This window comes from Mobula hypostoma, chromosome 12 (assembly GCF_963921235.1).
Source record: "Mobula hypostoma chromosome 12, sMobHyp1.1, whole genome shotgun sequence".
Lineage (NCBI taxonomy): Eukaryota > Metazoa > Chordata > Chondrichthyes > Myliobatiformes > Myliobatidae > Mobula > Mobula hypostoma.
The window spans coordinates 87,905,501-87,927,216 of NC_086108.1; the positions used below are offsets into that span (position 1 = coordinate 87,905,501).

The 21,716-nt window shown below is 42.7% G+C and overlaps 1 protein-coding gene across 2 annotated transcripts in view; it reads right to left on the reverse strand.

The window, feature by feature from the left end:
* The window catches only part of LOC134354979 (very long chain fatty acid elongase 1-like), a 101,079-nt gene extending 79,633 nt beyond the window's left edge, over positions 1-21,446 (reverse strand). For both annotated transcript variants that reach the window (XM_063064567.1, XM_063064566.1), the window contains exon 1: positions 21,088-21,446. The gene's annotated coding sequence lies outside the window, so the exon portion shown is untranslated. The remainder of the gene's footprint in view (positions 1-21,087) is intronic.
* Positions 21,447-21,716: the final 270 nt, after the last annotated feature.

The window sequence follows — 21,716 nt, forward strand, 5'->3', positions numbered from 1 at the left end:
CTTAACAAACCTCACTGTTGTTTCCACCACACATTTCATGTTGTTTTATTTGCTGTGATCATGCAGTTACCACAGAGTGTCATCCACTTTATAAATTATGAAACTTTGTGTAGCACATACGCTCTAACACGTCTTTGCTAGAATTATTTCCATCCTTTTTTATTATCTTTCACCATTTAATTGCTTAAAGCACTTCAGAAAGGCCAAGAGTTGCAGCAAGAAACCGAAAGAAGCTGCAGAGGGTCGTAAATCTAGTTAGCTCTGTCTTGAGTACTAGCCTACAAAGTACCCAGGACATCTTCAAGGGGCGGTGTCTCAGAAAGGCAGCGTCCATTATTAAGGACCTCCAGCATCCAGGACATGCCCTTTTCTCACTGTTACCATCAGGTAGCAGATACAGAAGCCTGAAGACACACAGTCAGCGATTCAGGAACAGCTCCTTCACTCTGCCATCCGATTCCTAAATGGACATTGAACCCATGAACACAAAAAAGGAATAATGAGGTATTGCTCATGAACTGTTCAGAAATTTAATGGCAGAAGAGAAGCCGTTGTTTGAGTGATTGAGTGTGGGCATTCAGGCTCCTGCATCTCTTCCCCAATGGTAGTAATGAAAAGCGGTAACCTTGAATATTTCTACATACTTTACTAATGATAATCCATGTGTGACCTCCAAGGATCCATGCCAAACACCTTTTTACAAACTAGGTTCAATGTTCTGAGTAACCTTTACCTATCACAGAGTCATAAAGAAAGAGGCCCTTTGGTCCGAAGTCCTTTTAAAAAAAAATTCTCTCCACATTCCCATTAACTCTCCAGGTTTCGACCACTCACCTACTCACAAGGGACAAATTACACTGGCCACATAATCCAGCAATTCCCACATCTTTGGGATGTGGGAGGAAATGTTCCTGGTCACAGAGGATGTGTCAACTCTACAAAGACAGCACTGGAGGTCAGGAACGAACTTGGTTTGCTGGAGCTACAAGGCAGCAGCTCTCCCTGGGTTGCCCATCTCTACTGGTCAATAAGTATAGTCAGCTAAACTACCAGTAGTTCCATTTACTGGCCTTTGAGATACAGTATATTATATTTCATCTCGCCTGAAGCCTTCAGTACGAGCAGAGATAGGGTAAAGGCAAGCAAGCTTTCTCCGCTAAGGTAGGGTAAGACTACAACCAGAGGTCATGGGTCAAGGGTGAAAGGTGAAAAACTTAGGGGAATATGCAGGAAAGCTTCTTCATTCAGATAGTCATGAGTGTGTGGAACGAACTGCCAGCGCAAATGGTGCATGCAAGCTCAATTTCAACATCTTTTTTAAGAAAAGTTTGGATAACTACATGGGTGGTAGGGGTAGGGAAGGCTATGGTCCTAGTGCAGGTCTATGGGAGGACGTAGTTTAAATGGCTTGGCAGGGACTAGAAGGGCCGAAGAGCCTGTTTCTGTGCTGTTCTCTTCTATGACTTTGTTTGAATACTTCCAGGTTCACAGTACTTTTCATAAATGATATTGGGAGAAAGGAATTGAACGTGCCCTTGCTTAAAACTGAGCAATAAACTGGCATATCGATGCTCATGTCCACCTTGACGTCAATCTCCTTCCAGTTTTATCGAACCTTTACACCCCGTTGCTACTTGACAGAATTCCACATTTGCTACACATTTAGATTTAATCTTGCACAGGCATTAGATTGAAGATTTCTAGACTCACTCAATGAACTCATTCTTACAAATTTAACGGCTTATTGATCTTTCGCCTCACTGCCAATGCGCAATTATGTGCACCTGCACGCATCCCTTAACAAGAACCTGAGCAATCAGTGTGTACAGAGAAACAGAGACAGACACCCACTGTTTACACTGGCTTCAGTAATGCTTGGCCTTCCTCTGACTTTCCCTTTTGTTCACAGGTACAGCAGTTAAGTTACTGGACTAATTTTCAGGAGGCTCACAGACTAATAATTCGTAGTCCAAAGTTCAGATCCCAACCTCGCAACAGTAGAATTTAAAGGACTAGTCATTAGCAGCAACTGCCACAAAAAGCATGAGACTGTCAAAAACAAACCTGGCTTACTCATGCTCTTTAAGAAAGCAATTGGCCCTCATACAACCAATGTGGTTCACTCTTAAAATGCCCTCTGAAATCGCCTGGCATTCCAGTTGTTCAATGACAATTAGAAATGGGAAAAGAGTGTAGACCTTCCCAGTGATGTCCTGATCCTGGAAAAACTGTTAACACCTGCTAGAACATACACAATTGGGTTATTGAACACCAACAAGGCTGTATGTTTATCATGCATTTACACAAATTAGCACACCAAAACATTAATAGCCCCTTAAGAAAATGGGTGGCTTGGTAGCGTAGCCAGCAACCCTGGTTCAACTCCCGTCATTGTCTGCAAGGAGTTTGTACATTTTTCCTTTGACTGCTTGGATTTTTTCCAGGTGTTCCAGCTTCCTTCCACATTCCAAAGACGTATGGGCTAATAGGTTAATTAGTTGCATGAGTGTAATTGGGCGGCGTGGACTCAAGGTCCAGAAGGGCCTGTTACTGTGCTGTATCTCTAAAAATAACTATATAAAATACAATTAAATTGTTCACCATAAAGATCAACCCAGCTTCTGAAGGCCGAGCACTGTTTTATCATGTGCCCAATATTCAGGCCAAGTAACCCTGTAAAGTCTATGTAACCTAGCAATGCATCTCCCACAAAAACAAGATTAGATTAGATTCAACTTTATTGTCATTGTGCTGAGTACAGATACAAAGCCAATGAAATGCAGTTAGCATCTGATTGACCAGAAATGCAAAGAAGATTGTTATCTATAAAATAACTGTGAATAAAAAGTAAGTGCTACAGCACACAAATATAAAAGTACTGAGACAGTACGATATGGGTGCAATACTGCTTAGCGCTGTGATGTGAGGTTCAGCAGGTTCACAGCCTCAGGGAAGAAGTTTTTCTTGTGCCTGCTGGTTCGGGAGCAGAGGCTCCTGTAGCACCTACCGGATGGGAGGAGAGTAAAATTCCATGGTTAGGGTGAGATGCATCGTTGATAATGCTTTTCACCCTGCCCAGGCAGCATTTATGGTAGATGTTCTAAATAGTGGGCAATTGGGTGCCAATAATCCGTTGGGCAGATTTCACCACCCACTGGAGTGCTTTGCGGTCTGATACGGGACAATTGCCATATCACACTGAGATGCAGTTGGTGAGTACGCTCTCAATGGCACAGCAGTGAAAGCCCATCAATGTCCTGGGACAGAGGTGAGCCTTGTTGATGCTCCACAGGAAATAAAGGCGCTGTTGTGCCTTTTTGATCAGGATGGAGGAGTTCAGGGACCAGGTGAGATCCTCGGAAATGTGGACACCAAGGAATTTGAAGCTTGATACACGCTCCACTACAGCCCCGTTGATGTAGATGGGGACGTGAGTGTGGCTCCTGGCATGCCTGAAGTCCACAATGATTTCCTTGGTCTTCTGGGTGTTAAGGGCCAGGTTCTTGTCGGCACACCACGTGGCCAGGTGCTGGACCTCGTCCGTGTCGGCCGCCTTGTCATCCCCTCTGATCAGGCCAACCACCGCGGTGCAGTCTGCGAACTTGATTATGGAGTTAGAACCATGTACAGGAAAGCAGTCATAGGTGAAAAGGGAGTACAGAAGAGGGCTCAGCACACAGCCTTGAGGCACGCCGGTGTTCAGGGTGAGAGTGGAGGAGGGGAGATTGTCTAACTTAAACTGATTGGGGTCTGTTAGTCAGAAAAATAAAAGAGCACCTGAGTAGAACCAGTGTTAATTCACTTCCACTGTGCTAAACCACTGCCCGTCAACGAGTGAGCCCAGGTGCTTACTGAATCTGCGAATGCAGCCTGTTCAATTTCACTTTAAATTAGAAAGCTGGATGGAGTGTGGAATGCGATAGAAGGCACACAGTGTTTGCCCGCACTCCAATCCACAGCCAGCATGCCAGCCGGGCAAAAGGGGACAGCCTTCCTCTGAACTTGTTCACAATGTTCTAATTATGTTCTACGTGAAAACCTCCTGCAGATGTCACCTCAGTAATAAAGGCCACACGCCCTCAGAGAGTGGTCAGGCCACATCAGCTTCATTCCATCAATTCCAGGCACTGGATTCAGGATTAATCTTACCATCTCCCAAAAATGAAGAAATGACAACACTATTTTGTCCCTCATAAAAGAGTATAGTTAAGTTCCCAGCCCCATTTCCAGACACCACCAAAGTACCAATCTTGTCGGAGTACAAACGTGGGTTTGAATCAAGGTTAGGCTCCCTCGCCACACGCTATACCCATCACCAAAGCATCTGGGAAAGTTCAAAAGTCCAGCAGTTCTTCCAATCATTAATCCCACTCCATGGAGCGGGGCAGATGCTTCTCCCTCTCTAAATGCTTTTTCTGCCAATAGCAGAGTGCTGTGCAAGCTATTTGCATTGCTAACACTTTTGAGGGTACAGATACAAAGTTAGATTTTTAAATGTAAAATTTGAAATTCTGGAAATTTACTGACAAGAGAATTGCAAGTCCCAAAGCAGAGCTGAAAAGTGCCAGAACTGTTACAGGACCTTCCACCAAAATGTTGAAACCATACACGTCCCAATGAAGGGTCCCAGCTCTGAAATGCCAACTGTTTATCCCACCATAGATTTGCCTGACTTGCTGACTTCTTCCTGCTTTTAGAGGACAGCTTTTGGCAAGTGCCTTCGGCCTTCAAGCTGCCAAAGCTTTCAACTATAAATAATTTATTTTTCCACATATTTGACATAAAAATACAAGTTTGCTGTTTCCTTTAAATCTTCCGAACAATGCAGAATTTATTCCTCCCATGCTTTTCTCTACAATGCAGATTCTTGATTCCACTGCAGCCCACACCACTGCCTTCACACCAGGACCAAATCCAGACAAATCATCAGTTTACTTGACATCTTCTCTCAGTGGACAGATACCCTGACCCTCGGGGAACTCCTTCACAACCACTCATCCCCGATATTCATTACGCACTGGTAAGGGTGGCACAACCAGTAACGCTGCCGCTTCCCAGTGCCAGATCCTCGGGTTCAAATCCTGGTCTTGGTCTATGCGCAGTTTGCACATCTTCTCTGCATATCCCAAAGACCAGCAGTAGGGCAGGTTAATTGGTCCCCAAGTGCGTGCAGGTGAGTAGCCTAAGTTGGGAGGAGTTAAAGAAATGGTGAGGGAGGGGAGTGGAATTTAATATTAGTATAAATAGGCAGCTGATGGTTGGTGAGCCAAGGGCCCCACTTCCATGCTATGTCTAGAATCACTATGACATTGATATTTACATCAAGTGGCACTAAACTCAGGTGAAATGTGATTGACGTTGATTGACGGTTGAAAAGTGCACATCACATCCATGAACTACTGTGAACCATCAGCAGTAACACAAGTATACAACCCAACAGTCTTTCCTCACAGCCCGGTGTGTCCCTTCGTCCATCATAGCAACAAGCCAGGTGATTAACTTCGGTTCAGTGAGGGACACAGAAGATTGCACTGAGCAGCAGCAGGCATGCTTTAAAAATGAGGTGCCAGTCTTCTGAAGCTGCAAAACAAGTCAGCATGCAAGAGAGAGAATTGAATATCTCACAGGCAATGGAGATCAAAGCTCTCCAGGCCTGCAATATCAAATGGAAACCACTGATGTTGGAGTCTGGAGTAACGCACAAAAAGCTGAAGGAACTCAGCAGGTCAGCCATCATCTGTGATAAAGGGTCTCAACCTGAACATCACGTGACCATTTTCCATCACAGATGCTGCCTGATCCAATGTTCTTCCAGTTTTTTGTGTGTTTCCGCAATATCTAGCAATGAATAGTGGTGGACAATCAGACAGCAAATGGAGAGGGTGCAGTCTTCAACAACTCCCTTATTCTCAATGGGGTGTATGGGGTGTCAGGGAGGGGTAGCACCTCTGGTGGGGGAACATGTCGCGTCCTTTTCAGGGCGGTTAGTCCACCTTTGGTCCCCACCTGGCACTCAGCTCTCACCTGTGGCTCCCCGTAGCTGTTTGCATGCGACAGCGGCCACACCCCGGGCAACGGCTTCGACAAGCCGGCTAAACCAGGTGAGGGTAGCCAACGGGTCTCAAACCCTCGGTGAGATAGAGAGTTGTCTATCCCAGCATGTGAAGACAGACTCCGGCGGATTGAGCGGACGAGACCAATGGATGGTCCAACAGTCAAGAAGGCGGTCTCTGCAAGCGTCGTGGAACGGGTAGAGCAGGACAAGACACAGAAGACGTCCTGGTCATCCACTGCATCTAGTCCCATCTCCAGCCGTCTAGACTCTGTCTTGCCACTGGATCCAGATGGGAATTGGGAAGAGAGAGTGAGGCTGACGCTGCGCAACTCTCCCTCACTTAAATCCAAATCACGCGCTAGTCTCGACACCATCATTATGGTGTCGAGGTCCTCATCGACGCCAACGATGGACGAACAACAACAACAACAACATATTCTCAATGATAACAGGAGCCAGCATGTGAAACAAGAAACTGAAGCAACTACATTCAGCAAGAGGAGATAAAACATTCTAGCAAATTCCCAAACCAGAGCATAAACCAGTCCCACGACATCACGGGGCACAACTCAGGAATGTGAATTTCCTCCATTGGCCTGGTCTAGGGTGGATGCCCTATGTTAATCTCTGTGCCAACCAGACTGACAAACATCATCTCATACATCCACTGCCTCCACCACAACTTCAAGGGGTTTCCAACCGCTGCAGATATCCAAAGCTGTTCCAGCAGCACCTCTAATTCAGTAAAACGAGGGCAATGCTGCATCCAGAGTCAAACCTCTTCCAGAAATATGTTGCTGCTTTTTCCAACGTCGGACCAAAATTCTGCATCTCCTCGTCCAGAGGAATTTCGCCACACTGACCGGCGGCCCACTGAGCTGGACCCATCACAAAAGTGGACAATACATTTCAGCTTCACCAATGACATCGAATTTTCCCCAAGTGAAAGATTAATCAGAGGCAACAAATAGACAGTTCACAGAACTGCTGCCTGAAGGAAGCAGCAACAACCCGAGTTCAGTCCTAACGTCTGCTGGTCCTGTCTGGAGTCTGCATCTCCTCCCTGTGACTAGGCCGGTTTGCTCCAGGCGCTCGGCTTTCCTTCCACATGCTTGAGTTGGTTGGTTAATTGACCACTAAAAATTGCTTCCAGTGTGCAGGCGAGTGGGGCGTGGGGCAACAAAAATGAAATTACGATAAATGCATCTTAATGGTCATTGTGAAATCCGTAGGCCAAATGAGGCCAAATTGCTCCCAGGAGGGGGGAGAAGATGGTGGCGCGACTGCAGCGCGCACGGCCTCTCCGGCGATGAATATCTGTTATCTGTCAAGTAGGGGACCGTGCACAATTCTGATTTGATGGAGACAGACGTGACAGCACAGAGGAACATCTGGAAAACTTCTGAATTGCCGCTTTGCTGCCGCTGCTACTGTGTGGTAACCAGAATCTCCGGAGCTGAAGGCCCTGAAATCCTCGGCTTTGCGTGTTTCAGCGGCCGGGGAGAGGTCAAAGGCCCTCAGGAGGCTGTATCGGAGAGGCTGTTCGGTAACTCAAAGTTTTCGGACGGATGGACTCAGTGTCGGCTGTGGTCGACTGCTTCCAAGGTATCGGCAAGTGATGGTGCCTGGAGGTTTATGGCAGGGAGTTTCTTCCTTTTGCCGCCTGCTATCGGGGACTCGGGACTTTGAGACTTTTTTTTTTACTGTGCCCATGGTCTGTTCTTCATCAAATTATGGTATTGCATTGCGCTGCTGTAACTACATGTTATAATTATGTGGTTCTGTCAGTGTTGGTCTTTGGTCTGTCCTGTTTTCTGTGATATCACTCCGGAGAAACATTGTATCATTTCTTAATGCATGTATGCATTTCTAAATGACAATAAAAGAGGACTGAGTGTTCTCATAATCTAATCTAAAAAACTCCTTGCAGTACAATATTTCTCCCTCCCTCCCTCCACGCACAAGCGTACAGACACAAAATGCAGGAGAAACTCAACAATTTAGAGAGCATCTATGAAGGGGAATAAACGTCAACATTTCAAACTCAGACCATTCAGACAGGAAGGGGTAAGAAACCAGAATAAGAAAGGGGGGGAGGGGGGGAGGAGGAGGAGTACAAGCGTGAAGATAATGGGTGAAGTCAGGTGAAGGGGCAGGTGGGTGGGTAGGGAAGGGTGGATGAAGTAAGAAACTTAGAGTTGATAGATGGCTGAAGGAATCTGACAGAAGAGTTTGGATCACAGGAGAAAGGGAAGGAGGGGCACCAGAAGGAGGATGGCTTAGACGGACAATGTTTTAATGATTTCAGTTTGGAGATCATCAGCCAGAGACAGTCTCCCACCTCCCATCAGGGTTAATAGTCAACTTGCTCATGAGTTTGTCAAGGCCAATCGTTGCCATTGGACACTAATCAGGAGACATACTCCATGACAGGCACCAGTGAGATCAGAAAGCTTTTTTTTAAAAAAACCTGCTGAAAAGCTATGCCAAAAGGTATCCATTTCTATAGTTAGTTATTACCTCAGCCCATGTCCTGTATTTTTAATAACTCGGGCAGCTGGGTTACGACAACAATTAGGGCATTGTCCATGTAACAGAATAAGCAGCATTCTGACAGAACAGAATAGAGCCAGGCCCAGTCTTCGTTGTTATGAGCTGAAGCAAATAAACCTGGTAGCAAAATCAATGTGCATGGGTTGGCCCCAGTTGCAGTTTCCTCATAAAACTTAGGAAACTTTAAGAATGTATACGAAAACCATCAACACCTGTCGGAAAGTGTGATGCAAACAGATCTAGTGGCTTACATAATGAAAACTGAATGGGGTGCTGGCAAAAATTATAGTGTTGCAGCACAAAATATCTAGACAACACTTTCAAGCAAACATCACTGACACGATGGGCCAAACATCCACATCCTTTGCTATATGATGAAATGCTCTGATTCGACAGAAATCTCATTAAGCTCAATCAGCAGCACAAAAAATGATCAAAGCAGCAAATTACCCAATCCAGCATGATCATGGTTGTTTACACCACAGTTGGAATGGATGTTACAGCTACATTACAAGTACAAAATATGTAATAGCTTCAAAGTACATTTATTATCAAAATATGCATCCATTATACAACTTTGAGGTTTGTCTCTTTACAGGCAGCCACAAATCACAGAAACCCAAAAGACACCATAAAGACTGTCAAACACTCAATGTGCAGAGAGAGGGGAAAAAAAGCAAATCATGCAAACAATAAAAGCAAGCAAATAGCATTTAGAACAAAAGTGAGTCCACAGACACGAAGCCCGGAGCAAGGACTTTAAGAAAACCTAAAAGAGGCCAACAAGAAATAGGAATAATTTTACAATGAGAAATCATGAAGCAAGCTTTGAGTGTTGGCGAGAGTATGAGAGAACAGAGTTGAGGCAATGTGAACCTTCCAGGAAATGAGACTTATCAAAACTCTGCACAGTAGATGATAACTCCATTTAAACATATTTCAGCCAGACCCAAAATTTAAAAAGCACAGATCTGACATTGGAGATTAAGATTGGCTTTATTTGTCATATGTTAAAGGTATCCGTTAGTCTTGTGAGACCATGGATCTGCGCCTGGAAAGTCTTCACTCTCCAGGGCACAGGCCTGGGCAAGGTTGTAAGGAAGACAGGCAGTTGCCCATGCTGCAAGTCTCCCCTCTCCACGCCACCGATGTTGTCCAAGGGAAGGGCATTAGGACCCATACAGCTTGGCACCATTGTCGTCGCAGAGCAATGTGTGATTAAGTGCCTTGCTCAAGGACACAACACGTTGCCTCGGCTGGGGCTCGAACTCACAACCTTCAGGTCGCTAGTCCAATGCCTTCTCATACGTACATCAAAACATACAGTAAAATGTGTTGTTTGCATCAAGAACCAAAGACCAAGGACTTTCTTGGTAACTGTAGATGACCATGACTTCTTTTGGGCCTTGTCATGCCCTTCGTTCTCCATGAAGCATTGCAAAACCATCTTCCATAACCACCTGGGTGTGTAAATCGCTGGATTTGCACACCCAGTCCACCACAGTTAACTTCACGCTACGACAGGCATGTCCCTTTCTCACCAGGGTATGAGGCCTGCAAGCTACCCTCACTCGATTTAGCCCGTGTGTCAAAGTGGTGTACCAGCTCGTGGTCACTGTTGCATGCAAGTAGCTACTTGAAGCCACAGATGAGAACTGAGTCAAAATTATTAGAAACTAATACAGTTTTATTGTAGCAACACACATAAAAGTTGCTGGTGAACGCAGCAGGCCAGGCAGCATCTCTAGGAAGAGGTACAGTTGACGTTTCGGGCCAAGACCCTTCGTCAGGATTAACTGAAAGAAGAGCTTGTAAGAGATTTGAAAGTGGGAGGGGGAGTGATGGAGCCAAGAGCTGGACTGTTGATTGGCAAAGGGGATATGAGAGGATCATGGGACAGGAGGCCCAGGGAGAAAGAAAGGGGGGGAACCCAGAGGATGGGCAAGGGGTATAGTGAGAGGGACAGAGGGAGAAAAAGGAGAGAGAGAAAAAGAATGTGTGTATATAAATAAATAACAGATGGGGTACGAGGGGAAGGTGGGGCATTAGCAGAAGTTTGAGAAGTCAATGTTCATGCCATCAGGTTGGAGGCTACCCAGACGGAATATAAGGTGTTGTTCCTCCAACCTGAGTGTGTCTTCATCTTTACAGTAGGGGAGGCCATGGATAGACATATCAGAATGGGAATGGGATGTGGAATTAAAATGTGTGGCCACTGGGAGATACAGTAGTTTTATTGTACTGTATTGGTAGTGTTCTAATTTGTTCTGCATTTCATTTAAATGCATAATTTGTTACTCAGTTAAACAGTAGTTTATATATATAACTTTTATACCTTTATAACAACTGCCACGAACCTTTGGCCAATTGGGGCAGTGAATTGGGCCAAAATGTTCTGGATCTGGTATGTACCAATCCACTGTAAATGCAGTTCTGTGGTTAGTCATCTTGCTATAGCAAACAGCAATTAATCTTGTTTCTGATTAAGTTGACTATATTTGCCATGACAATGCTGCTTTCATTTGCTTCGCATGGCCACTACTGGTAAAACTGCACTTTCATCCACAGCACCAAATGCTTCAAGCCAAAAAACCAACTGCACTTTTTGAAATGGGCTGCATTCCTCTCAGCTCAAGAGTGTTCACTGCTCACCATTTATAATTGATTGCCAGGCCACAGAGATAATCAAGGTTAACCATAGAACATCAACAGAAGTTGCATCTAGGACAGAAGTGAAAGGGGGTCTGTTGTGTTTTGCAACATCAAACCATTAAACTAGTTCAAAAGAAGACACAGGAGTCCAGGTTTGACTGAGTTTACAGTTGATGTTTCAGGCCAAGGTTCCTCATCAAAACTGGAAAAAAAAGTTGAGAAGTTAGAGCAAGAAGGTGGGGGGGAGGGGTGGAGGAAGTACAAGGTGGTAGGTGATAGGTGTAACTGGGATGGGGAGGGGCAAAGAAAAGGAAGCTGATTGGTGAAAGAGATGAAGGACTGGAAAGGGGGGAACCTGATAGGAGGGAGTACAAGACCATGGAAGGAAAGGAAGGGGGAGGAGCACCAAAGGACAACACTCCTCCCTGCTTAGCTACAAGCTCCAACTCAATGTAGAATGCATCTCACCTATTTACAGAGCATATTATCAACAAAACTACTATATACAGACATTCACATTAGTAAATTTTAAATTTTCCGTTTCAGGCCTAAAAACTTAATTGCTGTGTAGGATTTCTTACTTTTTTGGAATAATGCCTTTCATTACATGGGTGATGATCTCTCTGTTTGGCAGATGAGACTTGTTGCTGTGAAAACAACCACAAGTTCTAGGGCCTCCTCCATGGTGTTTGTAGGAGATGGCTCTGAGGCTGCAGGGATTTGTTCTGACAGCTCTGGACACCTTTCCTCTTCTTTTAGTTTGTGCATCTTGACCTTGGAAAGATGCATTTAGCTCACTGGAGTATTCTATTATTAATCGTTCTATTGCTCCGTTTATGATCTGAACTCTCCTCTTGGTTTCCTCGTCCACAACATGTGACTATTCGAATTTTCTGTTTGTATCTCTTGTCTCTTTTCTTTTCAGCCTTCCATTCATCTAGCTGGGATTTAGTCTTTATGTCTAGTTTGACAAGCAGCTTTTTGTCTCCCACTTAAAGTTCCTGCAATAACCTTAATGCACACAGTAGATTTTGTTTCTTTATACTCACAAAAGACGAGTGCTTGCAACTTTCCTTAAACTCCTTTATCTCTCATCCAGTTTTAAACAAAACCACACTAGGCCTGATTAACATATCAGAGGCATTCTCAGATCTATTACTTGCACCAACTGTTGCAGCTGAACCATTGCTTTCATCACTTTCACACTTTCTCTGAACAACAAGGTCTTCCCTTGCTTTCCAGCCAATGGGACAAAGGTCGGCACGAACACCAGTTTGCCCTCTGGGGCAATGGCTCATGGTGTTCAGCATGGATACAGCTGTGGCATCACCCAGTACTTTTCTTAATTCGATTTCACTAGATTCTGTGGGGTGGGGGTGGGGGGGAGATGTGGCATGCAAATTGTGGATGGATCTCCAATCAGGTGTTCTTGTTGAGAGGTTATTCCTGGTACCAGTTACCAGATTAACCAAAATTAATCTGAGAGAGAGAAGCAGCTGGATTTGGTCACTTTTTAGATTGGATATTATGATCTCAAAGTTAGGGACAATATTGACATATTAACAATTTGGGATTTAGTGCTATTTACAGGTAATAGGTGAGGACAGGAAAGGAAATACACTGATTTCCACACTTATAGATAATGACAATAAATGGGAGTCAGGGCTGGAGCTCACTTGGAAAATCTAGTGCAGAGATATATTAGCCACAGATCTGTACAATGAACACAGAGCAAAAGTGTTACTGTTGGGCACAGACCAGATATTATTAGCAACTTTGAAAAATGGTTGCCTGTGGTTTGGGCAGAAAATAGTGAAATTAATTAGGAATGGAGATGGTGGGAGAAGTGCTCCAAAGTCACAGGAGTACATACAGAGCCTGAAGCTTGGTGCAGCCAATGCTAAGTTTCTGTGGAGAAGGACCACATTACAGGCACCTTCTCATACAGCACATGGAGAGGCAGAGTTAGTGCGGGGGTGATGGGGTGGGAGGGAGCCTCAAACAATGTATTACCCCAGGGGTCACAGGAGTGGCATCATGCTAAGCTTATTTGGCTTTTTAAAATGTCTACACTTCTGATTGTAACTGTTACGTTTTGTAAGGCCAAAATATAAACCTAATTGCAAGGAAAAGATGGAGCCAGGAACGAGCGTCTAACTTTGGTTTTTACTTTAAACAAGGTGTGCACGTATCATGTGGTGGCCTCAAAGTGAATGCAATTCACTTATTTTTACATAATCCTGTAATGAATTATTTACACAAAGAATGCTTACTCAAATTTAGAAGATTACTCAAATATTATTGAAATATTAAACACACAACAGTAACTACCACGAACATAGATCATTTTTTGCCCCGTTTCTTCCTTGGTATACTTTTCATTCTGAATAAAGTATATTTTTGAAATAAAATTGTACGATTGAAGGTGATGAAAGTGAAGGGTAAAACCCATCCACTTTGAGTGTGAGAGTCAGAACCCAACCTTCATTTAAATCGGAATGTTAATCAGCAAAGCTAACTCAAATATAACTTAAATGTGAAAGCAACTTAAACAGTATCCTGCTTTTAAAATTTTCCACATTCCTGCTCTAACATTTAATTGAAAGTCTCATGATGCACATCACAACCTTGTGATCTGTGATGAAACAATGCCAAAGTCTGTACGGATCAGTGAAAGTGCTCCAAACATTTACATACACACTGGACTGCGGTGTCTTGCCACCACTACAATAGAAGTACAAAACGGACACAATGTCAGGTTGCCCTACAACTGCAGCGCTAACGTGAAGCACTTCAATTTAACATTGTTCCTCCGGTTCTACACTGTAGAATTGTGAACTAGCCCAGTAACATTAAATGTAAGAGCTTCTGCACCACGTTGTCTCAAAACATATTGTTCCAAAACTGAAACCATCCAATGACAGTCTGTACAACACCAAGTTTAGCATTAGTACAAAAGCAATTGCTTTGGTGTTAGCTGTGCCATTGCAGATGCAGCTGGGTAGCATACATCCTCCCCAATGGGGCAAGGGTTTTCAGCATTTCACTTCCTAGGCACAGGTCAAACAGCATCCAAAATGTTTGGGTTGCTACTGGCATACTATGCCATATGCCAAAGAACAATGAGTCAAATCACATGTGTACATTATGAGCCAGATTCACATCTATTTATCACATGACTATAGAAACATACAGTGAAATATGCAACTTGTGAGAACAACCAACACACCCGAGGGTGGGCTGGGGGCAGCCCGCAAGTGTCGCTGCACATTCTGGCACCAACATAGCATTCCCACAATAGAACATACCAAGCAACAAAGCAGCAGCAAAACAAGCCCCTCTCCTCCCTGTTTCCCACCCACACTAATGCAGTCCTCTAACACCAGCAGGCTTGCGGAACCGCAGACATTGGACCCTTTGACTTCCCCAATGGACTCGCAGAGAGTCACAGACTTGGGGTTCCAGCCATCGGGCTTCGATCAACCTTTGCGCTTCGACGTGGACTTCCAACTGGCCGACTAGATCAAAGACAATGCTAAGTAACTATATCCCCTCATTCTAAACCCAATATGTTCCAAATGCATCACACTCACAGCAATGCATCTCTCATTGTTTGGTCCTTTTTATTACCCTCAGTAACTTCAAAAGAACTAGATGCTTGTTATCATGGCCTGCGTATCTCCATTCATCACCAGGACAACTTGTGGATATAAACTTATCTGCAACGTCTCTCAAACCCACTCAAACTCAACTATCAGCCACCTCTAGATGGTTTAACAAGTTCTTAACTGAATTGAGAAATGTCTATTTTCTCAGAGAGCACATGAAAGAACACGGCATTTGTACTTAGTGCCCCTCCCTCATCCCTTTCCATTAACTTGGCAAATAGAAATTTCATGCTTCTAAAAAAAAACAACACACTCTGTATTCAAGTAGACTTGGCAAATTTTCCACAAAACTCTCACATAGCAAGTTTTTGATACAGTTCTCACATATGTTACCACAGGTTGATTTAGATTTTTTTAAAATTTTAAATTGTTGATAAATGGAACAAGTTATCAAATACTTGTCCAGTTGTGCCAATCTATTCAACTGATAAAGAAATCATCCAACATGAATCATAAAATTAAAAAAAAATGTCACTGAGAAGTGACTCATTCAAAGGAATGAGATTTTACAAGACTTAAAAGGAGTGGTATCTAATCTATTCTGCCTCCCTTTACATCACTCCCAATTTAATAATGGTCCTTCCACTCCCTCTGTGCTGACTAATTCTAATACACCTTGATAAAGTGCTTTAGGTAACTGGAACAAAACAGGCAGGTCACACAACTGCCTGTCACCTACTTCTGTGGGTTTTTTAAAAATACTTTTAATGATTGATTTAACCAGTTAAATTAATCATTAAGAGTTTTAACCCCCCCCCCAACAGAATCGCAGATTTTAAAATTGGAATACTACCTAAAAATCCATACTTGTCTAAACAAAAGTCACAAGTGTGCTGGGAAGAGAACAGCAAAATAGGTGAGATTAAGGTAAATTTAGATTCGCCTGGCAAATGACAGCCAGGTAAAGATTCATCAGTACTTGCTTCCACCCTCAAAACACTTCTTACTCAAAACCCACCATACACATAGCTGGCACCTGCCTAGAAACCAAGGGTTCTCATGCTGCTGCATTAACTGGGCATAACTGGCAAGTGACAATGCCAGACCTTTAATGAACTACCCTCTACTAACATCTAGACAATCAATTTCACCAGCGATGACTAAACTGTTGATAGCTGTAACATAAGAGGGAAGGGCTGGCTTTTCAGCTCTTCCATTAGTCATCCATAATGTGGACAATGTGGACAGCTCAATTAAATATGAACTTTACCTCAAGGGTGGCTAGTAGCCTCTGGTTAAAAAAAAAGTGGAAAATAAATAGGAAGGGAATAAATCAGTAACCAAGATTCCCACAGCTGAAAAATAAGAAATAGTAACACACACAAAATGCTGAAGGAGTTCAGCAGGCAGCATTTATAGAAAGGAGTAAAGTGTCAATGCTCCAGGCCGATTTCCAGCACCTGCAGAATCACGTGTTGAGGAAGTCATCAGTGTTAAGCGAAGATAGGGTAAAACTCTGTCGTGGTTTCTTCCACCTCAAGAATATGCCACTGAGCCCCACCACCCTACTTCAGGCTGAAAGAATTGGACAGGTCCAGAACGTGACCCTTGTAGGTACAATAAAATAAGACACTGAACCATACAGCATCTTCTGAAGGTCGCAGCTCAGAAGCGGAACTTCCTGTGCTATCTATGGGTAAAGTACAAGTGCCAATCGGAATTGTTATGGGGAAAGATTAGGTTTGAACTTTTCAAACTCTCTAATCAAGCCCCACTGCCCTGTCATTAATAGCTGTGGTGAAATGAGTTTCACAATACATCCTTCCTGTTAAAATCTGTTGGATTATTTGGTTAATCTTCAATTTTACAGCAGCAGAAATATGGGGATGAATACATTTATACAGTTTAAATTTTATCATGCACACTTTGAAATAAATTATATTTATCCTGCTCATTTAAAACTGGAATGTGCAAGAAGTGAATTTAAAATGGCAACAATCTCCTTGGAAGAATTAAAGAATCTTACAGCCATTCATTATTCTGAAAGAAATCAAGTGCATAGCATCTTCTTTTTAGAGTTAAAAAATAATTTAACTTTTCATAACTTTCCTTAATCTCTTTAAAGAACTACACAAAAATACTTATTTAACTTTACTGCAGACAAATTGTTGGTGCATCTTATAAACATCATTTGATATCTGTGAGTAATCAAAATTGCTCACTTAATTTAATAAGAAATAACACCATCTGAAAATTTGGAATTTATGCCAAGTGCAGGACACTGGATTAACTGTGTCCCTGAAAATAACCAATTTTGACAAGCCTTTGAACCAAAGCAACCATCATCATATTTACATTGAAAGCTAGTCCTTTATTCTACAAGCTCTTTATAATTATCAACAAACCTCATGAGAATTTAAAAAAATCTAAACTGGTAATATCCAATGCATTATCAGTATATTATTACCACAAAAGCTAATAGTAATTGCTGTTTACAACAAGTTGATCATGGTTTTTTTAAATTTAAGTTCTTATTTTATTTGCCACCATGGTTTGTTAGGTAGTTTACAGATTCCACGAACAGAGAAGTTAAGAGTCAAACAGCTGCTCAACTGGTGCAATTTCAACAGCCAAAATGTTACAGTCAGAGCTTCTGCTATTTCTTCCTTAATATCCTAACATTTAAATCATGTGGTATTTTCACACATTTCAGTTCTTTTTCCAGTTACTTCACTATTACCCAACCAGCTCTTCCATCACGTGTATATAACTGTGGTCGAGCAAACTCATGGCAAATTATTCATCTTTTCCTACAGCCACAAGATCTCCTTTTACACCCCTTATGAATCCCATTTCTAATGCCTCATAAAATAAAAAGTTACTTCCTTCAAGTCAACCAAAAGCCTTTCATAATTTTGCTGGCCTTTTTAATCTGCTTTTTAAGCCATCAGTATCTTTCATTAACCCAAACTCGATTTGTAATGTGCTTCAATCTAATTGCAATATGATTAAAAAAGGCCTTATTATTTATCCCAAAGGTCTTTTCTGAGAATGTACACAGAACTGGCAGTGATGTTTGCTACTTAACTATTGCATGCAAAAGCACTTCATACAAGTACAAAGTAACACACACAAAATGCTGGAGGAACCCAACAGGTCAGGCAGCATCTATGGAAAGGAATAAAGAGTCGTTTCAGGCAAGACCCTTTATCAGGGAATCTAGTATCTGCAGACTCTCCTGTGTTTATCATACAAATCCTTTATCATCTCATAATACAAGTCCTTTATATTCTCATTCTGAACGATGATATCTCCAACAGTGTAGCACCCTTTGTACAATACAAAGGTGCCTGCTCACAAGAAAATCAATTTTAAAAATATTGTGTTACAACATCTAAGAAATTGGAGGAAATCAGGATTTCTGTATGTGGTAATGTGGTATTTACATAGAAAGATCACATCTGTGGTTGGAAGTTTAAAATTCTTCATCAGTACAACAGAAAGAAAAAGTGCCATCCAACATTAAATTCCTTACAAGTATTTAACATCTTCAGGTCTTTACAGGCATTGAGCAGTAATGTTTTACATTCATGCCAAATATTGCTCATAGCCTTGGAGTCATAATTCTTCCACACGTGAACCTGTTAAGCAACTATTAAACTTTGAATGAAAGAGGAGGAATGAACAGAGAACACAAATAGACTAATCAGGAATAAGCAGATAGTAGTCAAAGAGAAGGGCATTCAGGCAATTGACAAAAAAAAACATCATTCACCTCGGGTCAAGCATTAAGCCTGAACTCTTTAAAGAAATGTTGCAAACCCCATATCTCGGATATGTACTAGCAAAAAAAGGAGGAAATCATTTAAAAATACAAAAATGAAATTAAGCTTGATCCATCCAGTTTACTTTTAACTGCCGATCACCAGACTGGCTTTACAACTTCTTGCTTTAAAACATACCCGACAAGGCTTCCAGACAGCACCAAAGAGGTGATGGATAATCAGCAGCCGGAGTCAGCATTACGCAGCTGGACACTGGCTCTACAATGAATATTCATCATACTGCAAGGTACTAATTCAACCAACAACGTTGCCCTTGCATTAATAATTCAGTATTTACTGAGATACATCATGGATTAGACCCTTTGAGTCATGACGCCTAGCCTAATTATGGGAAATTTTTACAATGACCAATTAACCTATCAACTGGTACATCTTTGGTCAGTGGGTGGAAACCAGAGCACCCAGAGGAAACCCACACAGTCACGGGGAAAACATACAAACTCCTTACAGACAGCTCCTTAGATTAATAACACAGTTAAACGTGTTAACATTGATATCACAAAGTTAACAGCAGATCATACTCTGTCGCAGAAAACCCCGAATTACGTTTAATGACAAATCTCAAACTTTGAACGTATGTATCCCAAATGCAAGGAAACACAAGAGGCAGGCTGGGGAGAGTGCACAATGCCCTTTTTATGGTTTATCTCCCTATTGCAAGTTAACAAGCCTTCTTGTGCTACAATTTCACACCTGAACAACTGGTACTTCACACTATGTTATTAATCTAACTCTTCAGGAAAACATTGTACAGAAGATCCAAATTGGTCTGTTGCATCAATCCTAGTTCAAGAATTATTATCATTTTCCAACTCATGATCCAGAACTTTGAAGTTCAGAGCATTTCAACAGCATTCCCTCCCTCCCTGCCCCCAAACTCTCTCCCCCCCCCAAAAAAAATAGCATACACACAAACCAACTTTACCTCCGCCAACTACTCAGATAAAATAACCAAACCAGGACTAATCAGGTTCCTCACACTGAAGCCTCATTCTCCATTCAGTGCAGCTGCAATTACAATAAAGGCAGGGACATTTGTACACAAACATTCTATGACTTCAACTTTCTGGATCTATAGGGATGCAGCACCAGCCAGGAACTTCCACCTTTCTGAGGTGCCATGTCCATGGGAAAAATGGCCTATATTTCCTGACTGAAATTCCACAGTTCTAAGCCACACTGCTCAAAGTTGCTAGTTAACTTACAGTTCAGATAATTAGTGCTAACCCAATTGTGACCTAAAATGAAGATTCTGTTTAAAGTTCTTAAATGACAAATTAATTAAAAAGATCTGCAAGTCACATGTTCTTCACATACTCCAGTATCCAATCACAGAGGAGAATCAGTCAGTACATCCAATGAGAGGCAACGATAGGGTAGATGGGCAGAGTCCTTTTCCAGGGGTGGCAAATGGCAATGTGAAGTATTAGAAGGCATAGCTTCAAGGTAAAGGGGAAAAATCTGAAGGAGATTTACATAGAAAGATTTATTTTGGAGAAAAAGGGTGATAGGTGCCAAAATATGCTGCCAATAGGAAATATGTAAACAAATACAATGGCAGTGTTTCAGAGGCATTCAGGATGGCACGTGAACAGGCAAGGTTGGAGGGATTATAGATAGCGTGCAAACAGAAGGAGTAGAGTGATGTGACACCGTGGTAGGTAGAGACAGTGGGTCAAAGGACCCAACCCTAAGTTATGCTGTTCCAAGACCAATTGGCCACCAAGAACATCGATTCAAATCCTAACTCGACAGGTTTTTAATTCGAGCAATATCAACAACATTTGCGTGCATCTTTTGTAAAAGCCAGACTATAAAGGATGCAACTCCCCGCCCCATCCCAAATGAGAAAAGATTAACGCCCCATTAAAGTTTAGTAATAGCCCTGAAGCTTGGTGCTGTGACATCCAAGGGGGGCACTTTGAAATGAATGACTTCAAAATTAGATTTTTCAAGCAGTAAAGCCGGAAATGCATTTTTTGGTGAAAAAAACTCGAAAGCTCCTTCAGCCATTATGGAAAAAATTTCTGACATCTAACTCATGCGTCCGGTCGAACCTTGTTTACAGAAGTAGAGGCAAAAAAAAAGCCTGTTCACAGAAAACGCAACTAAGTAAATTTTCAAGTTATTTTCACGGGGCTAAACTATGAGACAGGTTTATTCCGAGTTTCGCAGTCCTATTTAGCATGAGTTACACACACGCACAAGTTTAGAAGTTGTGAACCCGCGCCCATCATGCTATGTGGTCCACCCGAGAGAGTGGAACCGAGTAGTAATTCACTCCCCATTCTCGCCCCGCACGAAGGCTGAGACTCGGGGGGAAAGGAAGAGAGGGGAGGGAGGAGTACTTTCCCCCCTTTCGACCATTACTCACCCGAGACTCTGAGAGTTGTTGGAGTTTGTACAAAAAAGAAGACAGTCACAAAGTTAACTTCTCCTCGCCCAACCCGCGGATCAGCTGATGGAGCGACAGCCCCTAAACTCAAGGCAGATCAGCGCCGGTTGGATAGAGAGATGAGATCAGTGGTGAGGAGTGATGGCAATCTGAGCAGTCATTTGTTAAGGCGGAAGGTGGAGAAAATGTTGTCTGAAGGACCACCTCAAAACAACGGCGTAATTGGCAACTTGTGACTGAATTTGACTCGAGAAGTAGATTGGCAAAGAGGCGGAGAGCTCCCTTTCTCGTCAAAGGCAAACCTTAGTGCTGAGCAGAGTTCGGAACGGGGTTTAACCTTTTCCACTTTCCGGGATAGGCGATTGCGCGTTCAAACCCACATTTCCGTGAACTTTGCGGCACTTCCGCGCTGACCCCGGTGCCGCTTGGTCTTTCATCGTGCGGCAAAGGTTCATTGTGTAGAAAAGTATCTAGGTGTCGGTAAGCGACGAATATCCAAATGGGATAATTCAAGGTCACAGTCACTAACTTTATAATAAACATAACCTCCTTCAGAAACAATAGGGCGGCGATACAAATGTGCATTCAATTCTGGTCGCCCCATTGTG